This window comes from Desmodus rotundus, chromosome 5, assembly GCF_022682495.2.
Source record: "Desmodus rotundus isolate HL8 chromosome 5, HLdesRot8A.1, whole genome shotgun sequence".
Classification (NCBI taxonomy): domain Eukaryota; kingdom Metazoa; phylum Chordata; class Mammalia; order Chiroptera; family Phyllostomidae; genus Desmodus; species Desmodus rotundus.
Genome location: NC_071391.1, coordinates 165,529,644 through 165,539,631, shown reverse-complemented (window position 1 = coordinate 165,539,631; position 9,988 = coordinate 165,529,644). Strand labels below are relative to the sequence as shown.

General features: G+C 54.2%; 1 long non-coding RNA gene across 1 annotated transcript; it reads left to right on the top strand.

Annotated features, from left to right (window-relative positions):
* The first annotated feature begins 1,799 nt into the window (after positions 1 to 1,799).
* Positions 1,800 to 7,213, top strand: LOC123478981 (uncharacterized). Its single transcript, XR_006654416.2, has 3 exons — positions 1,800 to 1,930; positions 6,101 to 6,307; positions 6,835 to 7,213. It is a non-coding gene; the product is annotated as an uncharacterized lncRNA (long non-coding RNA).
* Positions 7,214 to 9,988: the final 2,775 nt, after the last annotated feature.

The window sequence follows — 9,988 nt, the reverse complement described above, 5'->3', positions numbered from 1 at the left end:
AGGTCTGAGAAATGATAGATTCCCACGGCGGGACTAGTTGGCCTTGAAAGTTCTTCTAGAAGCAAGAGCCCCCTCCGCGGCCCCCGCTACTCATTGTAATTGGCATGGACTAAAGCATTTATAATTACTCGTGGTTAATTATCCTGATGACCTTCAGGATGACCCCTGGGTCTCGATGCCATGTCCTCCTCCTTGTCCTGAGTGTGTCCCTGCTTCCGGTATAAAAGCACTTTCCAGGGTCACAGTGACCTATTCTGCCCCGGCCCTGAAATCACCACAAAATGAAGAATTTTTGAAAACATAGTCTCCATTGCTTTTTCCTGGAGCTCTGGTCCCATACGGGCTTGCCCTCCGTGATTCCGAAGGACCGTTGACGTAGGATCGTGCTTGTAGGGCCGGCCCATTTCTAGCTGTCAGAGAATGCCATGGCCCAACTCTCTCCGCTGATCTCCCGCATGCTGAGCACACCCGCACTATTCCTTTAAGAATGTGGTCAACTGTGCTATGCTTCCCAAGTTTTTGTCCCACGGCTCATAAAAGTTAAGGGTGTGATACTTAAAAATCAGACACAGTTACCTGAAGTTCAATTCCGACAGACACTACCTCTGCTGGTCAAAGTTTAAGGGTGGGGGGCACTGGTCAGCGGAGGGCACCTCACTGGAGAGACAAGTGTGTGAGTGCAGAAATGAGTCCCCTCACGTGGCTTTGACCTTGGTTCCCGAATTTATCTTCCTGTGCAATTCAAAGGTGTCTGGCAGCCTCAGGAGCTCAGACACGCTGTCTCTCGGTAAAACAAGCAGCTGTTTTGCGTGGACTGTGTGGCAAAGGGGAAGGAAACGCCGTGTGACGTGGGTTTGCAGCTCTGCTCCTGGTTCCGCCAGGAGGCTAAGTGAAGGACGAGCGACTATAAATTAAATGCCGGACTTCATCTTTCCTCAGGTGTGCCCAGAGCAGGGGTAGCACACGCTGGAGCGCCGATGGAGTTACACGTTCTCGCTGCCACCTCTTCACTTGCTTCGCGACATCGCAGCCCAGGCTTCGGACGCTGTATGGGTGACGTTGTAACCAAGCACGTGAGTGTATAAAACAGAGAGACGGTAATTTTCCAAACCACAGAGAGGCCGAAATTACCATAAATTCAGTGACAAAGTTCAAAAAGGGTAAGTGTATTTTCAGAGTCTAACTTTATTTTTTTCATTTGAAATAGCCGCTTTTGACAAGTTTTCCCATACCCCACCTCCCGTATAATTACTCAAGTCACAGGACCCTTTAACACTTGCCAGTGAAAACGCCGTCCCCAGCCCCAGTGGCAGCTACCGAGCGCGATTCCAGACCAGAAGTCAGCGAGCAGAATTTTGGTCTGCCCCACGTGGTCCGAACGCCTCCACAGTAAACTGTGACCTTAATTTATCGCGGGTTTGCACCGCACTTGGCCACAACCTAAGATAGAGGCTCCCCTGAAACTTCCTTTTTTTTGTCCTGAGTGTTTTTAAGGAACTCTCCTAACAATGCACTAATTACAGCCTGTTCCAGACTAGGTCTGCGATGCCCCTTCTGGTGCTTGAAATTCCTGCCCGCTTCCTGGACAAAAAAGGCTTTGCTCTGACCACTTTACACCCACGGATCCCCACGCCCACGCAGACACGCGGTTTCAGGGAGATGATCTCAGAACAAAGTGTCCCACCCACTCGGGAGCCTGGGTATTTCCTTTGTCTCCTTCCTGGCTCATTAATAGTTCATCTCTAAGATGAACTGCGGAAACCCTGTTGGAGGAACCGCGCAGTTTCGATGCCGTGGGTCCTCAGTGTCTGCCTGGCTTCCCAGCGCAGCCTGGAGACAGGAGCAGGGACCCCGGGGCGGAGGAACCCCGCCCCGAGCACCATTTCAGACCCGTGCCTCCGCGTGACATTTATCTTGGGCTGATGGCTTTGTGAGTTTTTTTCTCTTCCATTTTTTTAAACCTTTTTTTTTTTAAAGCGTATGTAGAGGGGTGGGCAGAACTCCTCAATAAATGAGAAACTGATTCTTCATTCTGGTCCCGACCCCTTCCCCGCCCCCTTCTCTCCATCTGCTCTGCAGTCTGGCTGCGGGGGGCGTCAGGGGCCCCGATCACACCATCTTCCTACATAATAATAGGACCCGCCTTCCACCCGCCCCTGCCTGGCAGGTGGCGTTAGGTCGCTTTGGAACAGGGGGCCAGGTGAGCACCTTGCAAAGAATGTGAGAAACGGCTCTGCCGTGACCCGTGCCTCGGAGAGGTGTGGGGCTGCAAAGGCTGGTGTTTGAGGGGCCCACCCCGTGGAGGCTGCAGAGATTGGAGCGCGAGTACAGCGCGTGTCCCCGGCGGCGCTGCGCTGGGGCCACAGGCTGCCGCGCGCCAGGCCGGCAAGGGGCAGCGCCTCTGGTCTTTGTGTGGCTGCGCGCGGCGGGGAGCGCAGTGCGCATCTGCGCCAATCCCGCGGGCCCGAGCCCACGTGGTGCGCGGACCCTCCTCGGGATGCCCGGGTGCCTTTGTCGGGACCGAGGGGGCGGGGTGCGGCCAGGAAAGTGAGGGATCTAAGGGGTTCCGTGACTAGGAACACCCGAAATGAGAACAAGTATGGACAGAGAGCGGCTCTGCGTCCAAACGCAGACCTTGTGAGCCCGGAAGCCTGACCGAGGCTGAGCTCCACGTTTAAGCCCTTCCGCTCCCCGCCTCTGCGCCCATCCCCCGTCCTCAAAGCGCTCGGCTGGCCCCTCCATCTCCTGCCCCTCCCCCTGCCCCTCCCCCTCCCTGTGGCTGGTGGCAGCGCCGCTCAGAGAGAAGCTGCCCGGATATCCAGGATATCCATCTCTCCACAAAGCACGGATTTAGTGGCAGGGAGCTTGCCAGTTTTATTAAGGAAGCTCTAAGTCCAAGTTTTGGTGGATGGGAGGGAAAAGGTGTCAGCCAGTAAAACGGTGGTGGACAGTGAAAGTCCCGATGTTGATACCACGGACAGTCCATGTGGAGCCAGAAAGGGACTTCAGCTCTAGGGCAAGAGGAGGCAAAGGCGAGTCACAGTGGGAAAAAAGGAAACCGAGTTGAAGAGGAAACAGGGCAATGGCTGGCCACGCCCCTTGCGTCCCATTCTCTGTTGAACCCCCCCCCCCCCCCCCCCCCCGCACGTGTTTAATAAATACCTGGGGTGTGATCGCAACCACTTTTAAGGCCTGATGGGCTGGGCCTCCGATCGGAAAGAACGGTGGCAGGGTACCCTGGTCCAGCTAAGGAGCCCTTCTGCAAGGTGAGGTGCACAGTGCCACGCCCTCCCCAAATCAGGGTGTTCTTGCAGGAGGGAAAGGGGTGACCAGAGGACCTGCTGTCCCCCACAGTGACCTGGCCCTCCCGTGTACAGGGCTTGCGTGTTGGGTAACAAAACCCCTTCAGCTAATGTCCCAATGGTCACGGAGAATGTCAGATATTGCAACCAATGTGTTCAGATGTTGCCAGGGAAGAGGTAGCATGTGGGTCACGCATGTCACCTTCATCTAGGAGAAAACAGCGACAGAGTCCGTGTGGGTAATTAGACGGGTGAGGTGCCACCGAGAAAAGGATTACTGTACCAGGGGAAGCGAGCTTTCCTAAGAGCTCATGGAAACTGGCATCTCTGTCTTGTTGATCTGGAACACCGGCGAGGGGAAGCAATGTGAGCAAGAGCTGCGTCCCGGTCCAGCCAGGAGCGACCACGCTCCCCCGCACCGTGGATGAGCTGGAAACGGAGACTGGAGGACGCGTCACCCGAGCTTGTGTCTGATTGCACCAGCGGCGGTGAGGAGGGGACTTAGGCCCCCAGGCCGTGCCGTGTGGGGTGGGCCACACACAGGTCCTGCCGACAGCATCGCCCTGTCCGCGGTTTTTATCAGTGAGCTGGACAGCTGCACGTGAAGTTTCTGGTGGCCTTGGGTCACTTTCACATGGTGAAGTTCATACCCTTCCTCCCACCTGCCCCCCACCCCCAAAAAGTTTGTAGGTCCTCGTTTTCTGCACCTGCCCTGAGTTTGGTGTCAGCGGTGCTGCTGGCGGCTGGTGAGTGGGGAGGAGCTTACCTGGGTGCTCGGTCTGCTGTCCGAGTGAGCCCTGTTCAGCTTGCCCTTCTGAGGCAGGGCTGCTCCAAAATTCTCCTGTACGGAAGCAAGAGAGGAAGCGTTAGTATTTTCCTGCTTGGGGTGCAGTGCCGTGCTACCCCCAGAAAGCAGTGCACTCTTGGAGGAAGGCCAGCCAGCTTCATCAAGAATGCTCAGGCCCCGGGGAGACCCACAGACCCTGCCTAAGTGGCTGCGGACCCAGAGGGGAGCCCTGACCCTGGCTTGCCACACTAACAGCCTCCCCTGCAGACTCCATTTCCCCTTGCCGGGAAGCCTTCCCTACACACCCCTGGGGGCAGAACCACCAACACCCTCCTCCCCACCCACCCTGCGCTTGCCTGGCCATGGGCTCACCCTCGCCTCTGCCTCCGACCTCTTCCTCCTCAGCAGTTCTCCCCACGGTGGTCCCGCCTTGCTGTCTGAGTCCCCAGTGAGCGTGCCTCCTTCCAGGACTAACCTGGAGCTGGGTCTCCAGCCTCTTACATGGGCAGAGAAGAGTGGATTTCCTCCCGCTGTTCTCCCTAAACCACAGACGGTGGCTCCGCTCCCAGTAAGGAAAGCAAAGATTTTCCTTGTTGAATTTAACATCATCACACTCAAGTTCACACCCTTTTTTTTTTTTGGAACGGCTGAGCCATCTGCCCAGGTTGCGCAGTGTAGTAGCTGAGCAGAGTGCTAGTATTCGCATCATTGTCTCATCCGGTCAATGTTCTTGTGCAAGTTTCTTCACTTTCTGCTTCAGTTCCATCATCTGTAAAATGGGGACAATACTAGCGCGTTTCTCATGCCCTCACTATAGATTTTAAATGGATTTCCTTTATGTGAAGCACTTGACTGGCATGTCGTAAGCATTTCACATACATCACCTTAGTGCTACGGACCCATCCTCGGCGTGGCCTTTAGAGAAAACAAGCTTAGAACCAATAGGGGTGTGGAAAATTTGGCTAATGTTAGCTGAGTGTTGACTGTAGGCAGATTGGATTATCCAAGTTCCGGTTGTATCTCTGTGATTTATTCGCTGTGTGACGTCAGGGAATGATGTCTCCCGGGAACAAGGTCCTCATCTGCAAAATGGGCCTGGGATGTCTTCTTTGGTTTGTTGTAACAATGTCAGTGCCGTGATGTTGAAGATATTGTTACTATTGTTTTGTCATCGTGGTTACTAGCATCTTGTTTTCTTACAAGTAGAAGAGGGTGGGCTACTCCCCAAACAGCCACACGCCAGCTCAAGTGGTGGTGCATGCGTGGCTGTTGTCCTCAGGCCCTGTAGGTCTGGGGACACGCTGTTTCCTGTGGCAAGCGTGTGGGCAGCCTGCAGGTGACACATGGCAAAAGTAAGAGGGCTTAGCCTTTCCTTTAAAACAACACCATCACCCAACGTGTGGGATGCTCTTAATTGTCCCATCCTTGGGTGGCCTTACCTTTTTGTGGTCATATAGCTGAAAAAGTTAAATGTACGCACAGTCAGCACAGGTTACTAGTGGGAAGGGGAAATGCAAAACAAGCAGAGTGAGCTCCAGTGCACCCTGCAGGTGCAGGCGACTCCACGCCCTGTTCTGTGGAGGCGGCTGCAGCACCCGACAGTGTCCCCTCACCTGTCCCCTTCCATCTCTAAAGACCCTCGGGTGATAAAAGACCGCGTCGGAAGAGTCGCCTCTGGTGCTTTCGTCGCTGGTGGTGTTATTTATTTATTTATTTCTTCCAGGAACAATGTAAGGGTCTCCAATTAGTTGCAGGTGCAAATATTATGCATGCAATTAATTGTCTTCAAATGGTTAATTATGGGCAGAATTGGCTAATTTGGGGTGCAATTAACTGCTTGCCACTTATTCCGAGAATGCCCGTGGACAATTGTGTCTGCAATTAATTTACAAGCGCCGTTAGAGTGAAAACTTTGTATGGAAGTGCAGGAATGGAGTGGGAGACTTTTTCCGAAGCAGGATTTCGCTCTGGGTTAATTGCATTGACTCTTGGCTTCGGCTTCTCGACGCAGGTTGACTGTGATGGGGTTCCCCCGTGCTGCTGACGTTGGCGATCCTGCTGAGCCGCGATGACGGTGCTGAGAAGACGGGGAGAAGACCGCGGGTCCCAGTTGCCGCGCCTGGAGGGTCTGCCCCCCGCGCCTCTTCCCGGAGGGTGTCTGCACCCTTCTGCTCATGTGTTTCTGTCCTGTACACCGTCCGGCAGAGCACTTGCAGGAGTGAGGATCCTCACCACTCTCTCATCAAGTTCAATGTTGTTATTAAACAATCGATCTGAAAGCTGTTTTATTTACCCGTGCATTAGCAGTGGTCCGTCGTTACAGAGACCCTAGATGGAATCACAGCTATAGGGTGTAAATGTATTAAATTCTTCCCATAGGCCAACCACCTAGCTAAATACTGTGATTAAATTGTCTTATTTCATCTTCAAAAAAATCCTACGTACCGGGCACTCTTGTTATCCCTGTGTTGCTTATGAATCAAAACAGTTTTGCCGGCTCACAGTGAAGGTGAGGCTGCGGTGAAAGGCCACGTGGGACCCTGAGCTGGGTCCTCGCAGCCGCATGACGCCAGGGAGTCCAGGCCTGGAAGGGACTCGGTGCCTGCTCAGCACCTTCTTCCTGCACTGATGGGGCGGTGGGTGCCTGCTGGCCGAGGAGGAAGTCAGCCTGGCCTCTCCCACTTCCGAGTATGATTTGTAACACTTTTTGCTTTATAAAGGTGCTTTTGTTTCCCTCCCACACAGGTGCAGCACGGGGAAGCTTCTTTCATTTATGTTGGGTATTGCGTGATGGTTTCATGGACATTCAGGGACGATGATACTCTGTGGATGGGCCTCTGGGACCCAGATGGACCGACAGATGCTGGCCTGCTCCATGAGCTTTGGGTAGAACACTCACGGAGCCCTTACGTCTGATCCCCTGTTCTCCACGCGGATGTCTGGTTTCTTCTTCACGCTAGGTCTTGGCCATGCTCAGAGTTTGGGATTGATGCATCTGACAGCGATCGGGGTGCTCAGCCCAAAGCTTGTCACTGTCTTCAAAACCCCAGGCACAGCTGATAGCTCACAATGACCTCCAGTTTTGAACCTAGACACCCCCGCCACCCACACTAACTCCTTTTCTGCCAGCCTTGCCCGGTCCCGGCGCGACACACACCAGGTCTGGCTTGAGCGAAGTGCAGGTCCCAGAGCGCATACCTGTGGCATAATGCATGTCGGTCATGGTCATTCCTTGTTAGAAAGTATAAACGGTGCCAGAGAACTAAGAAACTGCTTTAAAAAAAGAAAGAAAGAAAGAAACAAGAAAAAATGTTGATTCCTGAGAGGAGAGGCTCGTCAAGGCCATTTCTTGCAAAAGCAAACCCTTCAGTAGAAACCAGGCGAGACCTAATTTTGAAGGATGGGTAGATGTCTTCTGGAGTTTCTATTGTCGCATCACACATGACACGTGGATGAGAGCGGTTGTTTGCAATCTCACTCATAGGAAAAGAGAGCGAACCTAGTGAGTAAAACCAGATGTAATCAGCTTTACCTGAATTGTAGGTTTTCAGAGCAATCAGTAAAGCCGGAAGTGGAAGTTGCTGGTTAAACAAATCAAAGATCCAGGCGCATAGCTCCTTCTTGAATGCCGCTCGCAGGGGAACCAGCCTGGACAAACCATTCTCACGTGTGAAGGAGAGCCAGTGGGTCCTGGAACACGCAGCAGCACGGCCCAGGCAGGGCGTGCGCTTCTAGCTTCCCGCTTCCCTCCAACAACTCACGTCTCCACCCCGATTTCCGCACTCATCCCCGAAGACGCAGGGGAGTGGCCGCCAAGTCCACGGGTGCTGGGGTCTGGCAGGACCCGGATCGAAGTCTCCACTCAGCTCTGCCCTGGCTCGGAAGTGGGAACACTCACCCCGCCCCTGTGGAGCCCCGCCCACGTCCCCAGTGTGAAGCTGGTACTGATATCCCCCCAAATAGGAGAGGCGGGGTTCTTTACCAAACTGCTTTTCACACTGCTTACGCCCAATAAATGCTATTTACCACCCTCGTTCTTATTTTGCTCACTGCTGCAGCTTAAATATAACTTCGAAAACATGCCTAAGATAGTCGTCGGGTTTCCAGGCCAGTGAGGGTGGCGTCAGCGTTCCCAGAACATGCGCGCCCACCACGTGGCGTGGTGCGGTGAGCGTGCCAGTCTGTACTCGGGGCTCTGGGCAGCAGGAGGGCAGGCGTGTGCAAGCGCTTCCCGTGCCGGAGCCTCCGTTTCACGGGCACAGTGCATGGTCCCCTCGAGCTTTTTGGACAAACTGAAGCAGCTCTGTGGAGAGGGGTCCTGGCAGCAAAGGCCTATGGTGTGGGCCTCAGGGCTGTGTGCTGCGGAGCCTTTAACAGGCTTAGTGGGGGTGTTTTTTTCTCTGAAAACTCACACAGTTGGGACCCCGGGATGACTTTCCAGAGAGGTCCCGGGATGGCGGGAGGATGTTCAAACCCACTGACACACCAGTTTTTCACGATGCCTAAATAAGGCTTTTTAAGAAGGAAGCAAACAGAAGATAGGAACCTAACATAAAAGATACCACATGACGAACAGAACAAGACAGAGATGGGGGGAGCGATCAGAAATGCGAACCATCTGGATGGGGATTTGCTTAAAATGCACATGGTCTTAGGGAAGAAAGGGGGATGTGGACGCCACAAAGGGGTGCTTTGGGGTTGTGCCATTTGGAGTGATTTACATAAAACATTTAAGCTGAGACACAGTAGAGGGGATTTCTCACACTCTCCCGGGGAAGCAGTGTCGCTCGCAGAGTAGCGACGCTGGCTGGGACCCCGCAGGCGTCTGGGCGAGGGCTGGCCGGGGACCCTCCCGTTTGCCATTGGCGGGTGAGCTCTAGAAGAGAGGCCTCACGTCAGGACGTTGTGGCCGTGCAGGACACGACACGCCCAGGTTTGTACAGAGGACACGCCATGTGCTGAGTTTCGACATGAACCTCACTGCCCTTGAAGGGCGAGGAGCTCACCCCAGGGGACACGCCACACCTGTGTGGAGAAGCACCCGCTTGTTCCGCTCTGTGAAAGGGTTTGAAGAGGCTCTTAGATCTGCGATGCACGGCCGTGTTTTCGTCCAGCCGCCTGTCCCACTTTTTACCTTCCCATTTTCCATCATTATGTGTTTCCTTCACTTCCTTTCCCCGGAACAACAACACTGTTCAAATCCATATACTTCTCCCCAACGTGCTGGCCCTGGGTTCAAGGCCCCGTCTGATTCCGATAAAGCGCGCACAGAAATATATCGCTTTGTGTGAAATATGCGTAGACATGCAGATCAGAGTCGGTTTCCAACAGTCTTTGGCAGTCTGTTGCCAATGACAAATAAGGTCTTTGGTTCCAAATGGTAAGTTATATGCTCAGTCTTCGGAGGGTGAGGCTCCTTCATTTCTACTTCCCTGGCCTCCTCCGCAGGGCGCTGGCCGGAGATTTCCAAGTAGGAGAGCCCATTTCTGAAACCAGAGGTGATGCAGCCAGGGTGCTCAGCACCCCTCCCCCGCCCTGCTGCCCCATTTCTGCCAGCGCGGAGCACCTGCTGTATACGTGGTATGCACTGTGGTGGGCCCAGCGCTCACAGAGTCGCGGTCGCTGTCCGGAGCAGCCACCACCTGCCCCTGGAGCAGGTCAGGTACCCTCCCATGTGGCTCTCAGGGGCACGGACTGTGTGGAGGGAATGGGCACCTGCGCTGGGACCCAGGGCCCACGGCTCCTCTTCTGAGAACAAACCATGTGCGTGGTAATAAAGGCAATTGAACCAATAGTTGGCACTCTCCCCACCACTGGCTTCCTTGGGCACAGCCGTGAAGGCACGTGGCCGGTCTCCTCGAGGAAGGGGAAATTTTCTTAGCCATGCAAATTCTAAAAC